Source organism: Euprymna scolopes, chromosome 36 (assembly GCF_053919585.1).
Source record: "Euprymna scolopes isolate OS-2025 chromosome 36, ASM5391958v1, whole genome shotgun sequence".
Taxonomy (NCBI): Eukaryota; Metazoa; Mollusca; class Cephalopoda; order Sepiida; family Sepiolidae; genus Euprymna; species Euprymna scolopes.
Window position 1 is genome coordinate 56,909,686 of NC_136517.1, and position 23,031 is coordinate 56,932,716.

At 35.4% G+C, this 23,031-nt stretch overlaps 1 protein-coding gene across 2 annotated transcripts in view; it reads left to right on the forward strand.

Annotated features, from left to right (window-relative positions):
• The first annotated feature begins 1,770 nt into the window (after window positions 1–1,770).
• The window catches only part of LOC145260517 (lysosomal proton-coupled steroid conjugate and bile acid symporter SLC46A3-like), a 147,801-nt gene continuing 126,540 nt past the window's right edge, over window positions 1,771–23,031 (forward strand). The window contains exons 1-2 of one of the 2 annotated variants that reach the window (XM_080118652.1): window positions 1,813–1,863; window positions 2,885–2,978. The gene's annotated coding sequence lies outside the window, so the exon portion shown is untranslated. Of the gene's footprint in view, window positions 1,864–2,884; window positions 2,979–23,031 lie in introns of both variants that reach the window. The other variant, XM_080118651.1, reaches the window with a different exon arrangement.

Genomic DNA, 23,031 nt, shown 5'->3' on the forward strand with positions numbered 1-23,031 from the left:
CTGAAGTCTGTGTGTGTCACTCATCTAAGTATGTTAGAAAAGCTAAGAAGTAAATAATTATTGAGAGGAATATTAGTCTCTTTCTCTCTCTCTCTCTGGTGCCAGTTCTTTCCAAATATAACCGTTTATGAAAACTTTCAGCAAAGTTTCCTTGTGTCCTTTTTATTCATGAAAAGAAGCTTATTTCTATAGCAACCACTAGATGAAACAGCGACAACAACAAGAAGCGACTATAAAAAAAAGAGACGCTGAGTGAACACCCTATGTATGTAAAAAAAGAACTCTTCTTTATTTTGTTATTGTAAATGTAACACCAGAAGGTGCAGAAAACCAGCTCCTCCAAGAGGGCACTCTGATTGATTAAAAAGCAGATGAGAATGAACTTGTTAAAATCATTCAGTAGAGGCACCTCAAGTGACTAGCGATGAACCAACCCCTGAGTGAGGAGGTAATGTCTGAGACCAAACTGAAACATACCTCATTCAAACGCAAGGCTCCAGCATGTGAGCAAGTCTTCAGCAAGTGTAAGTTTTACTTATGTGAAGTGGTGTATAGAAGTCTGATGATGCCTTTATGATGCCCAGAGCCAACTCCTTGATGTATCCCCAAAACAATAAAGTATAAATCCTAGTACTAAGAAATGTATTATGAGGAAAATGAGATAGTTTGAATGTGATTGTATGTCCCCTCCCCTCCTTTATGCTACTGATCCTGTGCCAGGTAAGTATTTAGTGAATACGTACCATACTGGAATAATGTTATTATTCAAAACCCATTCTTAACATGGGAGAGGAGGGTGTTTTGTAACTATTCTGTACTTTCATCTAACAATTTAATAAACAAAAGACACAGTAAAGATTGAATGTAACTTGAAAATTCTGTCTAAAAATAGCTTGGTCTGTATCCTACATAAGTAACGGTGTTTATCGCCCTTCCACAACGGGAAGATGTGATACAAGGTTGAGAAAATGGAATTTTAAGAGCCAGTACTCTAGAGGAAGAGTACTCGAGCCTGCAAAATTTGCCTGAGCAGCTCTGTTGGCATTCCCCGATATAAACTCCTCAGGCAATTAGCAATAAACTAAATTCTTAAAGGGCAAGAAGGCAAAACCTGGATGAGTAGACCTCCTAGAACTGTGTAGAACCATACCTCTGCCCGACATATGCAAGGTCATCTCATACTCAAAAATGGCTCTGACTGTTAGACAGATTTTTTTTTATTGAAATTGCTTCAGATAAGGCATGAAGTCACTTGATGTAAGACTCTAAGAAAAAAACTACTATAATAAGTGTGAAATGGATAGATTCCAATTTGGAAAACAGCAATTATTTCTCCTTTGTCAGACACATTGCTCATGAAATGAGGACTAAAGGTCAAAATAAGGAAAGCAAGAGCTATGAGACTACCGAAAGTAAACCCAAAGTCCAACTTGTACTCTCCTATTGTCGAGGACGTGTCTTTGACTGGTATGAATATAATTTACTCTGGCTTATAAAAAGCTTATAAAATGATATTCATAATCCTTTGTTAGGTGTAAAGGGCTTTAAAGCTTAATAAACAGTTAAGCTTATGTTATGAGGATTAATTAATACAGGTTTTATGTTGTCACATTTCAGCTACAAAAAAATAAGAGAAAGTAGAAAATTCAGTCTTCTTTCCATATTTGTTGATGACATTTTTTTTTCCTTTTTGATTGCATTTTTGTTTATAGGAATTCAAGTTTCTGTTTGTGTTTGTTGTGTCACGTTTTCTTTTGTCTGTCCATTTCTGGGTTGCAACAATAGCCGCTGGCACAATCGCGTCTGAAAGTTCATTCACTACTGTGCATCGAATGGATAAACAGCAGAGCAGCAAAAGCCTTGGTACGTGTTTAAAAATTATTTCCAAATTTGTCAGATGTGTATACGATGCAGACCCTCCCCTTTTCCTCTCCTCTTCTGCATATCTAAATTACCCTTTACTGAAATCGATTGACCACCAACTTTTTGAATTATATATAAAAAAAAAACTTTCTTTTTTCACCAACTTACCTATACAGCGTATAATGTTTTAGGGGATTCGTTTGCTACTTTAAAAAAAAAATTTTTTTTTTTATGGCATATCAGCACTTTTGGGGTTATTTAATGCCAAATCCAGTCATTTTAGAAAAAAGAAAAACTAAAAAAAAAAAAACAAAAAAGAAAACTTTCAATTCTTTATATCTGTAAATATTGGTTTGGTTGTTTTGTAGAGGAAAATTGTTTTTTTTTTTTAGGGGGAAGGGGTTGCAAAACATGATTGAGTTTTGCAAAGAAAAAAGGGAAAAAGAAACAAACAATGATATCAATGTTTGGTGCACTTTTGATCAGGAAGCTAGTATCTTTAGACAGCCTGATCTGGTAGCACTTTGCTACTTTTTAAATTTATTTGTTTGTTTATTTTATTTTTTTTTAACTAAAAGAATTATCGCTTATAAAGGTCAAAAGTCCACTCGAGGATAAGGATTTACAAGATGGATTACGAGGTAAATGACAAAGATATTATGAGAGGGTTGAAAATGATTAACAGCATGAACTAAGTTTGACTTCTTATGGGGACGGTTTACGGTAAGTATTTACTAACAATGGATTTGAAGGCGGCCTGTTGCAGTCCTCAAGGAAGAAGTCCCTTGGAGATGTGCTTCACTGAGAGGAAGTTCTTGGAAAGAAACTCTGTTCATGGAAATTCCGTCTGAATTCATAGGGAACGAACTCACACACACAGACAAAGTTCTTTTTATATAATCATAGAAATAGAGATGTAGATTATTTGCAATATTCGATCTACTATTCTCAACGTTTCGATCGATGTATTCCTTAACATTTTTCAGGTGCATCTTGTTGAATCTTTATGTTTATTTATCAGGTATCTATGTGGAATTCTAGACTGAACCCTTTATTTAATCTTTGGAGGAAGATTGTTTTCGTTCTGTCAGCCATGACCCAGTCTTAAGTCTTAAGTAAGTAATTTTGATTTTTATCTCTTGTTTGTATCGCCTGCTGTGAGGACTGAACCTTTATCCTCCAGAAGACTGTCACTTAACACCTTTATCCATTACGATATGCGTTTACATGGACAATTCTAGTATGAATTTCAGAGGTTACATCAGACAAAAAATTGTAAGAATAACATCCAAGATAAGAATAATAATCCGGATAATGTATTATTTGGAGTATTTTATAACATTTCGGTTGATGTAACCCCCAACCATCTCCAGGTATTTCTTGTTGAACTCGGAAATCTGTGTTGAACTCAGGAATCTTTAGAGTTTCAAACAGAAATAAAACAGAAGCTATTAGAGTAGCTTGATCTGATTCCACCAGGGTAGAAGTCCTAAGTAATTTTTAATTATATTTTTTTGTGATAGGACGATTCCAATATTTTTCCCGATTCCGATACAATTACCGATTCTGTGCTAAATTCCCGATCCCGATACAATTACCGATTCTGATTCTTTATAAATCTCTAATTATTTAACTATAGCATTGTTATTTCCCCTGCTTTTCGTAAAAAGACATGTTAAATATGCAGATATTTTCCTAAATGTAAAAATACATTTGTGGAGGATGATCTATCGATTTTAGCTTTTCAATAAATATTTATTATTTTATCATTATTACCATCAATGGAAAGTTTTATTTTAAAGAAATAGAAAAAGACAATTAAAAGAATCGTTTTGCCATCGGAAAATAGGTATCAATTTTTCTGATTCCGATACAGATTCCAATACCCCCAAATCTTCCGATTTTTCCGATTCCTGATTCCGACTCTAATTAATCGTCCCAACACTAATATTTTTAGTATCACTAATACTGAGGATTGAACTTTCAACCTCTAAGAGATTATCATTAAAACTGATTATTACTTAGCAATTTTATCCATTGTGCTACAAGTTTTAAACATATTAATAATTAAAAAAATTCTGAAACGCATTACCACAGGACTGCCTTCCTGAAGATTACAACATAGTTGTCATCAAATCCAGTCTCCACGAATACTTTTTATAAATTGGTACCATGCATAACCAAATACAGTTCATACCATTGTTCTTCATTTTTCGGTTGACAATCTTTCTATTTCATTAACACTTATCCTCAAGTGACTATTGGCCTTGATAAGTTGTGACCTAACAGTAAAAAAAAACAACAAAAATAAAACAAACAGAAAAAAATTACGCTTACTTAATGTTTATCTGGACATGCTTCATCATTCTTTTGTGAATATTCTTTCGCAAGATTTTCTTCATGGATATTTTTAGTATCATCTTTACAGATATTTTTACTAATTTTCTTAATAGATATTTTTGGTGTCGTCCGCACTGAAGATTGAACCTTCAACCTCTAGAAGATAGCTATTTTTGTTAGATAGGTACCAGAGATATTTTTAATGCCACTCAAAGAGAATCATGGTTAATTCGATGATGAACAATATTATGAAAAGAATGTAAACGATGGGTGAAAAAGTCATGACTTGATTACTTAAGAAGACGGCTTGCAAAGTATTTGTTAACATTAGACTTGAAAGCGACTATGTTGCAGTCAGTAGGGAAAAGATCCAGATAAACACAGCAGAAATTTATGAAATATGTGTCCTTATTTATTATTTGCACGTTTACAGTATAGTTCTTCATTTTATCCTTAACTATTTCAATACACAGAATGTAGCATTTAAGATGACCTCTAGGGTCAAGCTTAGACATTAGATACTGTTGAATTAAAAGAGTATGTTAGATTACCAAAGTTAAGCAATATTGAGCCTGGTAAGTACTAAAATGGGTGACCATTTGGGAATACCAGGTGTTGTATGTGTTCTCCACTTATCTCGGCATTGTTTCCAGTCGTTCTGGATTTCTCCTTGCCACTGGAATCAAGAAATGCTGACTCAGAGGAGGTGCGGTTGATGATTGCGAAATACTTGCTTCAGAATTACACATGCAAGTACACTTACAGGTGATACATATTGTCTTTGAAGACTGAATGAATTAAAAAAAAAAATTTGGTGCCTTCATTTCTCCTTGCCACTGAGTGGTGCTGACTCAGCCCTTGCTTCACAATTGCACCCCCTTGAGCACAGCTGATATCAATTGTCTCTCAAGCAGTTTATGAAAACTGATTTTTACTAAGATTAATTATCGATTTTTCTGGTTCGGCCTGAATTCATTTTTACTAGCACCGAATGCATAAAAAACAACCTATTCAAATCTCTTTGAAATTTTAACAATAGCTACAAGCTATCAGAAGAAACTATTACGCAGCAGGTGCATTAAACGACATAGCAGCAAATGTGCATATTAAAAAAATATATAGTTTTATTTTTCCACAATCTAAACGAGTCATGTTGCAACTGAAGCATAATAGGTGACCGTGATTGAGACCAGGGTTAAGGGAAGCAACGTGAGTAGCAAGCTGCATAGCAAACTGTTTGTTCACATTACATTTACAGTTCTGCATGTCAGCACGATTGGGAAAACAAGAAGCAGGGAGGAAATTTCGAAGGCAATAAACTTGAGTAAAGAAGTCATTAGAGTAAGAAATCTTCTGGAGTCTATTGTGGAAAGGGGTAATTTTGCTGTTAATCGGATCTATCAAGGGTTCTTTTCATTGAGGGATACAAGTGCAGTAAGTTCATCAGAGCACATTCCATGGAAGTACTTGTAAAACAAACACAAGGATGCAACACTATGATGATGGAACAGGGGCTGGAGTTTGATAGACAATGCAGAACATATTAGGTTTAATATTTTTTTGTGCACCCTATCCAAGAGAGAGAGAGAGAGAGAGAGAGAGAGAGAGAGAGAGAGAGAGAGAGAGAGAGAGAGAGAGAGAGAGAGAGAGTCTGGTAGTTGTGTAATCCTCTACTGCTCCCCCGGACTGTTGTCCACAGACACGGCGGATTACAAGTCCAATATAGTCCCCACCAGCTAGATCACAAATGTAACATCATCTAGACTAGGACCACTCAAATGTATTCAGACATTCAATGGTCGCTGAAACCATGCATATAACGTCAGTTTTAGCTCTGAGGTGCACAAAACGTGCAGACCCTAAGTCCATGTGGCAACATGATTTCCACACCAACGCGTTTTTTTGAGATATTAAAACAGTACTTTCGCTCTTCGAGGTTGATCGTTCAGTTGCAGGTTGTTGCTAGTGGTTTCTTTTCTCACAAAATATCATCGTTCGGCTGAAAACCTCCATTGTTTGGAAAGGTTTGGTTTGTTGATGTCTGTGAAAAACAGAATCACTTCAAAACACGAAAAAAAAAAATAAATAATAATAATAATTATTAACGTGTCAGTGGTAATTGTTTTCTTATAAAAAATAATTATTCAGTGAAATATCGCAATAGTATATATATATATATATATATATATATATATATATATATATATATATATATATATATATATGATTGTTGAGCTGGATTAAATCCGACGATATGAAATAAAACGTTGAGTATCCTGGTCCTTCCGCCTCCATTTTATTTCATATATATATATATATATATATATATATATATATATATATGGGGGAAAATGAAAGAATTTAAAACTGTAAATTAAAATTTATTATTCGACAGAATACTCCAAAAACAATTTTCAAAGCCCTTATTCCGCAGAGTTTTAAAAGAATGCCCCTCTTGCTATTCTTCTCATCAGAAGACAGTAAGAAATTAGCAAATTATTATTGTACCTATTTACTATGCCTCCCCACGAAGGCCTATTGTAGCAAAGCTAGAATTTGCTGATTGATGCATTGGATGAAACAACAATTTATGATATTTAGTCATGAATTGTAAGAAAAACAGTTAAAAAATACATATACATGAAACAATTGGGAAAAAAGCAAACAAAGCGTAGTAATTCTCATTGGTAATCCCAAAGGTGAAAGGGAACTCCTTTTAAAAAACAAAATATCCAGAATTTTAGGTCCAATGGCTTAAATTTCCAAATGGGAAAAATCCAGTTAACGTTCATAAAAGAAATTGTTTTTTTAGGTTGTACTGAGTTTGCAGAAATGTAGAAAGTTAATATGCAGTCAAGGAAAAAACAAAAAAAAAAACAAATGGATAGATGACCAACAAACGTCTGCACATACAACTAATATAATTTGGGTATTAATATTATGTTATAGTGAAAGAAGAAGATGGAGAATATATGTATATATTACAATTTTATAAAAATTAAAGAGTATTTTCCATTAGTAAATGTTCATTTATGCAAATTCTTGTTTTGTAAAGAAAGTTGAGTAAATAGTTACAAATCAAAATGTTCATAGTGTGAATAATGTGTGTATGTAAGTAATATATGTATGTGAGTATTTGGCAGCATGGCATTATGTATGTGCGTTGGTTTACCTTTTTTTTTTTTGTTAGTGCATGTATAACTGTGAATAGCAATTCATCTTTTTAACCTGACTGTCGCTAATGTGTAAGAATGTGTGCACAAGATGAAGAAGACTAGTATGTGAGTTATTGAGTCCTTTTTGCCTCGCCTCCCTTACCCTAAAGGCACAGGGCCGAGATTGTAGAGAATACATTTTCGCATTAGCTTATTATTTTCAAATAGATGCGTTACTGTTTGGAGTTTAAAATGATTTTTATTGGTAGATACTTTGACTTAACACGTTTCTGTGAAACTTACTTGCTTTGGAAGTGGTGAAGAAAGCGAATTCCAACAAAGTGGAGAAAGAAAGAGGGTAGCAATTAGAGTCATTTGCTTTTTAGCGTTCGTAGGAATCACTTCTTGATTCCGTCGCCATAGCGGTATATTAAAAAAAAAAATTATGGAAATATAAGTGTTAAAAAAGGCCTTACTTTTGCCTTCATTTACAATGTGGAAAATCTAAACTTTAAGCAGGTATATTTTGGAATTTATTTTTAGATGAGGACTTTTAATTTGTATTATTCGTATTATTTAATCTATTATTCTCAACATACAACCGTGGCACAACACAGGAAGGTGTTGATTAACAATCAGTCTCCTGAAGATTGAAAGTAATAATAACTAATAATAACTTAATTAATTAATTAACATTTTTACTCAGTCATGGCAGACAGAACGAGAACAATCTATCCCTGGGAATTAAATAAAATGTTCAGTTTCAAATTATGTACAGGTGTGGTGTGGTCCCTGTCTTTGATAGAGCTATTTTGGATGATGGACACACATATATGTATCGACAACTCTCCTTTATATAATTCCTTGTGGAATCACTCAACATTTCTTTCCAAATTAGTACATATTAACACTGAAAAAAAAAAAAAAAAAAAAAATGACCCTCCCTAATGGAACCGGCTCAATTGACTCTTGAAGAATTTTTTTTAAAATTCTAGATATTATTCATCAAGGAAAATGCTGATAAAAAGTATACCACCATTATGGGTCTTTTATTATTTCATTAATTGGAATTCTTATTTATTAATTTTATTTATTTTGTCGTCGGGAAACAAGTAAAAGATGAGGATAATAATCCTCATCTTTTACTTGTTTCCCGACGTTTTGGACAACTATTTTTCTGGCCTTCGTCAGGTGGTAACCGCGATGGGATAGGAACTTCCAGGTGAGAATTCTCTGAAAATAGTGGTTTCAATTCTACCCAAAGCCGGCCAAAGGCTTACTTGGCCAAAATGTGGTGGGACAAGAACAACTATAGAAGGCAGTAATTGCAGTGGATGCAGTAAGGGGATTCGGAGTTCCTACCCCGTCACGGTTACCACCTGATGAAGGCCAGAGGAATAGTTGGCCAAAACGTTGTGAAACAACTAAGAAAAAGATGAGGATAATAGTCCGCAATAAATAAAATTAATTATGGGTCTTTGTTTTGTAGTTTTTTACTTTTAGCATACACACATAGACATAGACAACTGCCCTTTATATAATAGATTTATACAAATCATTTATTTACTATATTTATTTATAGATATATATTTTGAAACATGATATAAATCAAAAACATATGACGTCATGTCAAAGCTATAATTATTTCATTCAGGTAATGTTTTAAGATCTGTTTCTATGAAAATCTAAATTGCTCGATTTGTAGAAACTCAGATTGAAGAACTCCAGGTTTTGGTTTCGATTTCTGGTCATGGCACTTACTTTATTTGTTAGTAATTTATTATTTAGTATTGCTACATTATTTTACATCTAGTGCTACCAGACCAAACTGTCTGAAGATTCTGGCTTTCTGACCTAAAATGCACCAAACATTAATGCTTTTTTTCTTTCCCTTTTGGAAAACTAGACAAAAACAATTTTCCTATGCAAAAATAAATGAATAAATAAAAAACACCAAACCAAACCAAACATCATGATTAAATATTTGAAAATATAAAGAACTTGAAACATAAAACATTTTTCCAAAATTCAACATCAAATAATCTGAAAAGTGTTGATATGCTGTAAAACAAAACAAAACTTCATAATAAAAAAAGGCAAAAACAAACAAAAACGTAAATAGATTGGGAATTTGAAGATATAAAGAACTTGAGACATAAAAAAACTTTTTTCCAAATTACTAGATTCGGCATTAAATGACTCGAAAAGGATTGATATGCTGTAAATCAAAATAACCAATAACCTAATTATTTTCCATTTCTAAACAAAGTATTCGTTTACAAAAAAAAAAAAAAAGAAAGAAAAAAAAAGAAGTAATTTACGACAGACAGACAGACAATGCGTCTTATGTTATGAGCGAACGCGATTGTTTCAAATGTATTCAATGATATCAGCAGTTTAAATACGAGAAAGCATTCATTTATGCAGTGACACAGAAGATTCAAGTAAGAAAAAAGAAGCAGAAATATGCAGCAAATTTGTTTTCATTAAACACGTTTTTCACTTTCATAAAACTTTGTCAAACATAACAAGTGTCTGATCCATATTCTCTGTCCGCTTTACATTTAATTACTCTTCATTGCAGCAATTCAGATTATTGATATTGACGTCTGCCATTAAACAGAAGAGACTTATTTTTTTTTTACGGAAAATGCCCCAGACATGGTGTGAAGCCACTTGATGTAAGAAGCTAACAAGGACGAAAGATGATTATCGAAAAAAAAAACAGCGATGCCTGCTTGAAAGACTTGAAAAACAGGCGATGCCTACCTTGAAAAAAAACGCTGTAGATAGAAGGAAAACTGAGCAGGAAGGGAATTCCACAAATCTGTGGTTCTTGGAAGAAAGATACTGAAATAGTAAGCTGTATTACAATCAAAACAGCGAATCGATGGAGACCACTAGACTAATGAGTCAAACGAGCTGGGACAAAAGAAGCATATCACATCTAAGTGGCTACATGTCTTGTTTGGTATGAATAAGAGTAAAAAAAAAAATTACTGGTGGTTGAAGGTTCAATCTTTAGTACAGGCGATACCAACAATATAATTATGAATGACTTAAGATTTCTACCCGGTCATGGCTGACAGAATGAGAGCAAGTTGCCCCATAGATTAAATAAAGAGTTCTGTTTGAAATTCCTCGCAGATTCCCAAGTTCAGCAGAAAGATTTCTGAGTTCAACAAGGCATACCTTAAGAAGGTCAGAAGTTATATTGACCGAAATGCTGTGAGAATAGTAGTCCGAATAATCTACATAATGCAAACTAGCTACATCTGGCCAGATTTATTCATTTTTCTTTTTCTCAAATCTATCCTTATCTCTCCTATATATTCCTTCCTCTATTACCTCAATTGTTCTACATCTACTAACCCAAGAACTCTCATTCATTCTTTCATGGTCATACCATCAAAGTCTCCAGTTCTGTACACATCTCCCGATATGTCTAAATTGAATCTTCCTCTAGAATCATCAAATCTTAAAGGCTTATACTGCACATCAATTGTATCATTATCATATCGTTTTTTGCAATGCATGTCCTCAGCCCTCACTGGCCAGGTTTCACACTGATACATCATCACAATGTCTACACATACATAAATCAGGTCTGAACTCCAGACGGATGTTTTTAATATTGTTCAATTTTTAATATCAAAATAAAATCATCTCATCTGTTTAACTAAGTCAAATAAAAGTCTTTCCATGAAGAAATAGGACACAAGGAAACGTTTGCTGAGAGTTTCTTCAAGGTTTTATTTTATTGACTTAGGAGAAACGTTAATGTTATCTCAGCTAATTGTTTATTTTTTAGCTTTACTTTCTAACTTACTGAGATGAGTGACACACACAGACATCAGAGTAACATCACCCTAGATTAAAAGTTTTCTACATCATTCGTACAGCTTCCATGGAGAGACTGATTTAAAAACCTTTGTTTCTCTTAGCTAAAAAAACATGAGGTCATGCATTATTGTTCGATTTTGCCTTGTCAACTATTTGATCTCTACCCCTTGCCTCAACTTTACATCATCCATCTCTGGGAATGATTCTGTTTGCAAATTAAGGTTATCATGATATTCACTAAATGTGACCCTCGGCAAAATTCACACTAGCTAATTTACTTGCCATTGACATAGTATCCCTAATATGTAACAATATATATAGCAGAACCTGTATGTCATCTCGCATAATGCGGATATGGTATTTATCTCTCTCTCTCTCTCTCTCTCTCTCTCTCTCTCTCTCTCTCTCTGTCGTGGTGAGAAATCTGACACAAGGGTTGGAAAGTGAGATCAAAGAGTCAGGAGTGAGCCCTCCTCCCAACGGGAAGAACTCTGATCTGAAAAAAAAATGCCTGGACAGCCCCATAGACATTCCCTGCATCTTAGGCAATTAGCAATAAACTAATTCCTTCTCAAAGAGAGAAGACAAATCCTACAAGGGTGGACCTTCTAGAACTACACAGGATCAGTATTGTACCGCAATCAACAAGTAAGAGGTCATTTCAAATATAGCCTAAACTTTGTTGATTTTGGTGCTGAGTGAACAAGTTCCAAGGCGAAGATGCAGTCTGCATTCATCATGCATATCCCTATATGCAGATAGCATGTGAATTAGTATCCTCTATAAACTTCAATTTTCAGTAGAAGGCGGATTGCCCGATGCTCGGCGAATGCCACAAAAAGAAGTGTATTACCAGTTTTCATTCATGTATTCATGTAATACGGCATAATTATGTTGACACACTGATTCCCGCTGGATCACCGAAGTTAAGCAACATTGAACCTGGTCAGCACTAAATGGGTGACTATTTGGGACTTTCAGGTGCTGTATGTGCTCTCTGCTTATCTCGGCATTGTTTCCAGTCGTCCTCGACTTCTCCTTGCCACTGGACCCAAATTCAGGAAAGGTGTGGTTGCAGATTGTGCAACCCTTGCCTTACAATTACACGCACAGCTGCTTCCACGGGGGGTATCCTTCATCTTTCGAAATTGAACAGAGGCAATGTTAATCAGTGTGTAACAAATCTCTCTGGAGTATGCACATAATAATCATGATTAAAAATACACATGTTGCAGCTTAAGGATCCTACGTCAGTAGTGATTAAGTTAGCTAATGTGAATTTTAAAAATGGTCACATTTAGTGCATGTCAGGATGATCCTATACTGCAAACAGAATCGTTCCTAGAGAGGGGTGACATAAGGTTGAGACATGAGCCAGAGGTAAAACGCTGTAGACAAAAGCTGTTTAAGCGTTGTCTTAAGGAGAGTTGCTTCCTAACACCCTGGAAAATCTCATCAGTATGCCATGTATTTAAGAACTCAAATGATCGGTCATCTCTCTCCCAGTATAGACCAATAAGTCTACTGTGTGTTAGTAAGTTACTGGAATCTGTTTTAAATAGAGAAGTAGTCAACCACCTCAGCAAAAATATCCTTCTTAGTGACATGCAATATTGTTTCTGTTCTGCTAGATCTACAGCAGATGTGCTAACGGTTATATCTCATAGGATTAGCGAATCTCTCAACGGAGGCTTCCTTTCTAGGGCAATTGCTCTATCCAAGGCATTTGATAGGGTATGATATAAAGGTCTACTTCAGAAGATCTCCAGCTATGGTATAGCTTGAAATGTCTTATCAATTATTAAATCATTTTTCTCTGATAGGTTCATAAGAGTAGTGGTTGATGGGCAGAAATCAGAAGCTCATAGTATTAATGCTGGAGTCCCTCAGGGGTCTATCCTGGGTCCAACTCTACATCAATGATATTTCAAATCACATTCTTAGATCATGCATAGACATTTATGCTGATAACACTATCATCTATGACAGTACATCAAAGGCTGTAAACGACCAAGTTCTCTCTGATTCTCCTTTGATCTTGAACATGTGGTACAATGGGGGAAAAGTGGCTGGTTACTTTTAATGCATCTAAAACCAAGCTTCTATCTTTACATCATCAACGCTCTGATCCCCATCTGGCATCAACTAAAATGAATGGCTCTCGTCGGGGAGGCTTCATGTTTTGACAAGCTTCTGAGCGTGACCTTTACACCTGATCTGAAATGTACACGTACATCAAATCCATTGCCAATGTCGATGGAAAGATGGGGGGATCCTTCTATCGATCCAGTAGATATCTTCCTGCTGATGCAATTCTCTACCTATATAAGAGCCAGGTACATCCAAGGATGGAATATTGCTGTCATATCTGCGCAGGAGCAGCTAGGAATACCTAATCCTGGCTTTACAGAGTTCAGAATAGACTTTGTAGCCTATTAGAGGATGCCCTTTTGTCTTCCCTGTAACATCTTTCTCACAGAAGAGACGTTGCAAGCCTGTCCCTGCTTTATCGTTATTTTCATGGCAGGTGCCCGTCTGAGTTCCAATCTATGGTCCCCCCCCCTTGCCAAACATTCATGGGAAACACTTTAGCTGAAAACACTATCAATAATTTCACCCACTCTTTATCTGTGCCTAAACCTGAATGTAGATTCCATGGACAAAGTTTCTTTCTTAGAACTACACAATATGGTCGTCTTCAAGTCCAACATAAACAAGTTCTTGATGAGCTGTTCCCCTTAAGTAATCCAATATACCTAATTTACACTACTAACGATTACTATATTGTCCCATTGACTACTGTACACTCTTTAACCCTTATCTTCGAGTGGCCTCTGGCCTTGATAAGTGGTGACTTCTTTGTAAAAAAAATAAAAAAATAACAGGAGTTGAACAATGATGAATGATATCACATTTTTCAAGCAAGAGAAAATTAAGGTTTTCAGATCAGTCTCTTAGTGGAAGTCATGCAAATGAGACACGATCCAAGATGTAGAAAACTGATAATCTCAGTGAACGTCTCCTTGTGTCTTCCTGCATGAAAAGTTATATTTGCCTTTAATAAACGACACGATCGAAGGCCACTTATGAAAAGAAGTGGAAAGCACATAAAAGACCAGCATGTATAATCACCTGCATGTCTGTGTGAAGAAGAGTTTTATTTTGTTATTGAAATTTTATACACATCCAATAAAAAGCAGAATTGAACCATAAGTGACACAGTCGATTTTTCATCAGTGACAAAAAAACTCATACACTTCGTTTTTGTCTAAAAATATAAAAACCTTTTTTCTGTTTCTTTTGTTATTGCCTCATAATGCATGTGCACAGCTAGAGACGGAGAGTGCAGACCGGGAAGTGGGTGGGTGGAACCACATTTGTGCAATATTGATTTGCCGGCTGATTGTAGGCATGTCTTCTTTTTGCCTTTTTCTCTGGGCTATATATGTGACCTGCTTTTGCAGGCGTGCTCACCTTCAATAGCTGCACACTTCAAATAGTTGATCTTTCACCATTGACAATATCAATTCTGACAACCTGACCCGGTCATTCAGTGCGTTTGCTACCAGTTGTCATGTGTGTGTTTGTATATGTGCACTTTCAACACATGACAATTAAACAGGAAAAAACATGATGGTTTCCAAAGCATGTTGCTAGTAGTATCGAGCTAGTGGGCAGTGTATGCAATTGCTCCTCTCTGATCAGCACGCCTGTGTCACTTAATGGTTTTCTCTGTTCCACACATGCACACACGTTTTGAACAGGCTGACAACAAAGCAGAAGTTCAAATATATACTACAACAACAACAACAACAACATCAAACGAACAACAAGTCTCTTTATTAGAGATTTTTTTCCTTTTTTTACTCTCAAACAAGGCATATTGCCACTTGACTACTATTTGGGATCGTGTCTAACAGGGGACTGTGTGGAGTTGAGAAGCAAGATGTCCGTTCACATTACATTTAAACTTCATCAGGTCAGTCAGGGAAGCAGGAAATAAGGAGAGAATTCCAAAGTTAGCAGTCTGAGGGAAGAAGCTATTAGAGTAGAAGGCTTTCCGTCATCTAGAGACCTCAACAGTGAAAGGGTGGGATTTTGCTGGTTGTCCGGTAAGTCAGAAGTACATAGAGAGGAAGAACAAGCGCTATGAGTTCATCAGGACACATTCCATTAAAGTTCTTGTAAACAGGCACAGGAATGAAACATTATGGCAACATTATCTTCTTGATAAGTTGTTCCTCTCTAGCCCCAAACACACACTTTTTCACCTATAGTTGAGAGAAGAATAACCGTATTCATACTTTCCCTAATAATTGGAATTGACACAAAAGCTCAAACAGGATTCAAAAATAGATCAACTCAGAACCAGTTGTCTCTGACATCCATATATGAACAGTAAATGCTATGTTTTTTTAATAATGAAAATAAGAGTGAAAGAGTACAGAACTGATATTCTAACAGCACTCAACTGCTTGTAATGAAATGGATAAATAAACAAAATTGATAAACCATGTCGTTTATTGAAATAATGTTATGAAACATAGGATGAATTTATGAAAATGAATTTGAATGAAAAATTTTATTTATTAACTTGTCCAGTAGTAAAATATCCTTAAAGATTTCTCTATTGAATATATATATATATATATATATATATATATATATATATATATATATATATATATATATATATATCAGAGAAATCTAGACCTATCTCGCATTATGCTGTAAGCAGAATCATCCGATTGCATTATTTAATCTAGTATATATATATATATATATATATATATATATATATATATATATATATATATATATATATATATATATATATATATGTATATATATATATATATATATATATATATATATAGTAGAGATTTAAAAGGCTGTCACAATGCGAGGAGTGAAATATAGTCGTTGTTGGTAAGAGAAGACGAGAACAAGTGGCGATTTACAAATCAATAAATGCATACATATATTTTATATATACATATATTTGTAAATCGCCACTTGTTCTCGTCTTCTCTTACCAACAACGGCTATATTTCACTCCTCGCATTGTGACAGCTTTCTAAATCTCTACTACATACCTATCCCACACAATGCTTCAAGCAAACTACATATCAATCCTATATATATATATATATATATAGTACTGATTTCAAAAGTTAAAAAAAAGACAATGACTCGGATGTCATCAGCGAGAATTGAAACCAAACCATTTAGCGCTTCAGATACGTTCCCTACCGTTTCAGCTATAGACAGAAAAGAGAGATTTAAAATTAAATCACTTCAAGCTATGAATGAATTTACGCATGTACAAAAGTGATAGAAACATGTTGTCAAATTGAAATGAACATTTTGCATTTCAATTTGCCAACATGTTTCTGTACACGTCCATTCAAACAAAGATTTTACTTATGAACCATCATTGGTATATAATTACTATTTCCTGTTAATTGCAGTAGTTTAAGAGTTTATCGGTTAAACACACACACACACACACACACACACACACACGTGCGCGCACACACACACATACACACACACACACACACACACATAAATCTACATTTATAACTGAAATTCAAAACAAATAGTAATCATACACCATTGATAACTTATAACAATAAAATCTTTGTTTGGATGGACGTGTATAGAAACATGTTGACAAATTGAAATGCAAAATATTAATTTCAAATTTATTACTGGAATTTATTGTTGTCAATTTGCGGCTTGAGATTTACTTGCTAAATTTCCTCAAAATAAACACGTTCTCCAATTTGGAATTCAACGTCTTCCCACATTCCTTTTGCAAAGAAAAAAAAACTGCCAATGCCATTCCATTTTTAAGTATACTTTTCAAATAGTCATACTAATAAATGCACCACCTAGCGTCGAATGTAAGCAAAAGGGGTAGACAATTTCCATTCAAATCAAGTCAGGAATGACTTAAGGAAATTTAGCTGAGTTGCTCAAGAATTACATATATTAAATTTGTCAATTGAATTCTTTCTTTATTTCAATTTCAAAAAGAATACACGATTAAACCCAAAACTCTAACTTCCAACATAGACCCCTCCCCACTACCATGTCTCTTCCTATGTTCCAACCTTCTAGAGTTTAAAATCTAATTACAGGAGACCAAACCAGTCCTATTCTTCCTAAGCAAAACTGGCATTGGACCGACTATTTCCCTAGATGAGTTTTTAATTAAAGGATATTCGAATTTTACATCCAAATCTGCCCCCAAGATCTACATAGGCATGGAATATGTGCCTACATTAGAGATGGCTTTCCATGTGGTAGGGATATCTCCAGAGAAGACCCTAAATTGCCCTGTATGTGCTTTTATATTGCACTTGCTTACACCACTTGGACAAAGCATCAGACAAAGCCAAACTCTTTACCAAAAACTTTGCATCTAATTCTACCCTATGTGATCAGCCCACCCCCGTATTTCCTCCTGTGTCTGAAAACACGCTCTGTGACATACAAATATCTGTGCATGAGGTTGCCAAGCTAATCAAAAACCTTGATTCCAGTAAAGCAGCTAGCCCTGACGCATTCATATTTCATAGTTCAAAACCAGGATTAGCTCCCTTACTTACAAAGCTGTTTAAGCATTGTCTCATGGAGAATTGCTTCACAACACCCGTATTTAAAAAATCAGGTGATCACTCATCTCCCTCTCAATACAGACCAATCAATCTCCTGTGTGTCATGAGTAAGTTGCGGGAATCTGTGTTAAATAGAGAAGTAGTCAACCACCTCAGCAAAAATAATCTCTTCAGTGACATGCAATATGGTTTCCATTCTGCTAGATCTACAGTGGATGTGCTAACAGCTACATCTCATAAGATTAGCGAATCTCTTGATGAAGGCTTCCTTTCTGGGGCAATTGCTTTTGATAGGGTATGGCATAAAGATCCCCTCCACAACATCTCCAGCTACGGTATAGCTGGAAATGTCTTTTCAGTTATTAAATCATTTCCCTATGATAGGTTCATAAGAGTAGTAGCTGATGGGCAGAAATCAGAAGCTCACACTATTAATGCTGGAGTCTCTCAGGGGTCCATCTTGGGCCCAACTTTCTTCCTGATTTATATAAATGATCTCCCAAATCATATTCTAAGATTATTTGTAGACATTTATGCTGATGAAATATCTATGGCAACATTTCAAAGGCCGTAAACGACCAGGTTCTCTCTGATTTTCTCTCCTCTGATCTTGATCACGTGGTGCAATGGGGAAAGAGGTGGCTGGTTATTTTTAATGTATTTAAAATCAACTTTCTATCTTTCTATCATCAACGCTCTGATCCCCGTTTGGCATCAATTGAAATGAGTGGCTCTCGTCTTGGGGAAGCTCCATGTTTTGGCAAGCTTCTGTGCCTGACCCTTACTCCTGATCTAAGATGGAGCACATACATGAAATCCATTACTAAGGCTGCTAGAAAAATGGTGGGATCATCAGTCCAGTAGATATCTCACTACTGATGCAATTCTTTATCTGTATAAGAGCCAAGTACATCCAAGGATAGAGTACTGTTGCCACATCTGGGCAGGAGTTGCTAGAAGCAGCTTATCCTGCCTTGACATAGTTCAAAATAGACTTTTTAGCCTCGTGAGGGATGCCCTTTATCTTCCCTGCAACCTCTTTCCCACAAAAGAGACTTGCGAGCCTGACTCTGCTATATCGTTATTTTCATGGTAAGTGCTCGTCTGAACTCCAATCTATGGTTCCCCCCCCTGTCCTGACTTTCATGAAAAATACTCGTCTAGCTAAAACAACTATCAATAATTTCCCACACTCTTTATCTGTGCCTAAACCTAAATGTAGATTCCATGAACAAAGCTTCTTTCTTAGAACTGCACCCTTGTGGAACTCTTTTGCGTTTTCCTGCTTTCCAGCTGACTACAATATGTTCGTCTTCAAGTCCAACATAAACAAGTTCTTGATGCGCTGTTTCCCTTAAGTAATCCAATTTACCTAATTTACACTACTAACGATTACTATATAGTCCCATTGACTACTGTACACTCTTTAACCCTTATCCTCAAGAGGCTTCTGGGTGTTGATAAGCGGTGACTTCTTTGTAAAAACACAAAAAAAAAACAGGGGTCGAACAATGATGAATGACATCACATTTTTCAGGCAAGAGAAAACTAAGGTTTCCAGATCAGTCTCTCAGTGGTAGTCATGCGAATCAGACACGATCCAAGCTTCTTTCTTAGAACTGAACGCTTGTCGAACTCTGTTCTGTTTTCCTGCTTTCCAGCTGACTACAATATGGTTGTCTTCAAGTCCAACGTGAGAGATGGCTCTTGAGGAGCTATCCCCCTAAGTAATCCAATTTACCAAATTTCTACTGCAAACGATTACTACGACATGTTCCATTTGACCACTCCACTGTATACTCATTAACTCTTATCCTCGAGTGGCTCCTGGCTTTGATATGTGGTGACTCACTTGTAAAAAAAAAAGAAAAAAGAAAAAAAGAATGTAGTTTTATGATGAGGACATCAATTTAAGAGCGCCGTGCGCCCGTGCGCCGTGCGACTCGCATATACTGAAATCTACTCTCCCTCGAAAATGAATGTAAGGGCCATAATTCTTCTCAAAATATTAGAGTTACTTCCCATTAAATACAAAACTATTTTCATATTTTTAGATTTATGTTAGGTGGTAGCAAACAATCTAACAAAAACAAAGACGAACACACACACACACACACACACACACACACACACACACACACACACACACACACACACACACACACACAAACGCACGCGCGATATAAAATGTAACTGTGTTCAAAAGTGTGTTAAATAAAAGTGCTAAAATAAAATTTATACTGTTATGAATGGCCCTTTGTTTCATTGAGTTAAAAGAAAACGCTCTTTACTCATTATACAAGTATATCATGGCTGCCTACTTGTACGTTTTTAAACACATCCATGCCAGTGGCAAGTGTACACAATTGTTCCTTTATGGTTACCTTTGTCGTACCACTGAATGAGCTTAAATGTAATTTAGATCCAACTTCTAAAATCATTTTATATATTAAATCATTATGTATATCTTATTTTAATTAACAACTGCGTTTCAATTGTATTATTTTATATATACATTATTATGGCGATCAGTTTGTTTGCATTTAAGTATGTTGCAACCATGCCACAAGCAGCAATAGTGATTATAACCGACCGAAATAACAGCCGCGAAAGCTAATAGGTTACGCTTTTGAATCTGTGCTTAATTTCTAAGCTCAGCGCTAATTGGGGCAAGGATTTAACTTCCTTTCTAGCTTGACCAATTAGAGAATCTCTTAAACGTACTGAGTGTGGGTCAAGAAATTATATAAGAGATAACACACGTTCTACTTTCTCTTTTCTTAGGCAAGATATAGTACTGGCAACAACTATAAGTGCTTGAATCAAGCCCCAAACTTCTCTGTTGGAGCAGAGTAGAAATGCTGTAGACCTCTTGAACTGGGTTTGATTTTGACAAGAAGACACAAGAATCCATCATGACTATCGTCGAACTAAATACAATACACACACGCACAAACGTGCACAAACACATACGCACATACATGGTTCTATCTTCAACACCTTTGTATTGTAGGCAAACATTCTTATATATGAACTTTTCCTTACGAACAAAGGACATTCATTCCACCTTTAATGTATTAACTCTTTTAGCTTCTCTTATTAACAGGACATTTCTTTATAACACATGGACTTTCTAACCTTTTGTTTCGACCATACTCGTGGACTTATTCCAGCACTAACACCCTTCCTTTTCTGTTGCTCTTTTATTTAAAGACAACTCAATAAAGTTGTTTTCAATATAAGAAATGGACTTCATCACCTTTTCAATAAGTACATCCAAGTTAATAGTCACTGTATGCAGTTGTCCCTCTTTCGTCAGATCCCTTGTCTCATCAAATGAGTTTTAACATTCAGTGTATCTTGGATAACACGACAAACCCGAACGCTTCTATCTGGTAGTAAAGGAAATGATGCAAATTCAATTCAATTCAACTTATTTTATTTGATAAAAAATAAAACAATCATATTTCAATGACAATGTAGCAAAAGGGTAGTAAAATTTTACACTAAAGAGGATACAGTAGCCCAGCACTGGTCCAAATTTTCCTTCAATTGTGTTGTTGACACATTTATTATCTGAGAAAATGACCTTTCTTGAGTTCAATCAAAACTAGCTGTGAAATAGTTTCTTGTAGCGTCTGCATAGACCTCTTTCTGTACTTGACAGGAGTGAATAATAGGTCCTGAGGTATATCATAATGACCATTAATGAGATTGTAAGCCAAAATGAGATCACTGCATAGTCATCGGTGTTCAAGGGAGAAAAGGTTAAACCTTTTGAGTTGACTTTCTTTGGACAAATCCCATCGATTTTGCACCATTCGAGTAGCCAAAATCGTTGAATACTCTCCAGATGCTGGATATCAGGTATTAGATATGAAACAGACAAGGGAGACATAAAGAGGAAGAAATATTTCAGGAGTTTGCAGGAAGAACATAGAATACTCCTTGCTTTTTTTAGCAGTTTGAATGAAATGTTTAGTTGACTTGAAGAAATGAAGGCCACAGCACCAGTGTACAACAAGCCTCAATTTTGTTTGTTTTCAGTTTTCCTTCTCCTAAACTAGTTGCCCTTCCTGAGGATTTGGAATCTAGCCTACCTTACTTTTTCACCAATAGCAAGGAAGAGAATAACTATATTCATATCTTTCCCATGGGTATCAACTGGCTGAACAGCTTATTTGTCAATCATGGCTGTTTATTGTGACAGCATCAGCTTAATGTAGGCTAACATGAATGGGTCGTTGGTTGAAGGTAGTTCCCAACCACTTACGTAAGCTTTATTGAAAACAATTGTTTGTTGATCCTGTAGGTGAAAATTTAAGCAGTTGCAAAGCTTACCAGTCAGCTGATCGCACTTATAGTGATGCTTGTCTCGCTGGCAGGCAGATGCACTAGTAATTAGTGAGTTATTCACAATGGGTGACCCATATACAAAAACTTGTTAACTAGCGCTGCAATGTAGATGCACAGAGGGGAGTCTGTAAAGATGCAGCAGCCATAAATAAAATAAAGATTTATTTTCTCTTGCAAATCAATGTTCCTGCTAAGCGATTTGGCCATACATTCATCAATCAGCTTGCAGAGTGTATTGATTCTATTTGTCCCTTAAGGAACTTCTTTAGCCTCTTTGGGAATCACTGTTGGTCAGCAGAGAGAATCTAGGAGGCATTGGAAGAAAATCATCTTGTTATGTAGTTGGTCCGGGCAACGCCAAGTTAACTGGACGATTATTATTATGATTGTTATTGATATTTGTAAAAAAAAAAATTAAAAAAAAAAAACAGAAAGAATGTTATCAAAGCAAAATAAATATTTAAATGTAAATTTATTTCTGTTAAAATAGTTCCAAAAATGTTAATGGCTACTCGGTTTCCTCTGAATATTAATCTATCTTGTACCGTCATTTCATTCCGCATGCTGAAATATGGACTCACCTCTGGGTCAAGATGTACTTTGTCTTCTGGCCATCCTTCCACAATTACTTACTGTAACATCTGCATACATCTGTCTTCTTTTGTGGCTGAGTGCAATTCGAGCAACCTTCCCTCTGTCACTGGAATATATTATGTTTCCTGGACATCATCATCGATACATTCATTGCTCACTCCATGAATGTATGCCCTTGATAATGTGTCTGCTAGGAACATCTTCTTACCAGGATGGTATAGAACAATCACATTGCAACCGTATTAACATATTTT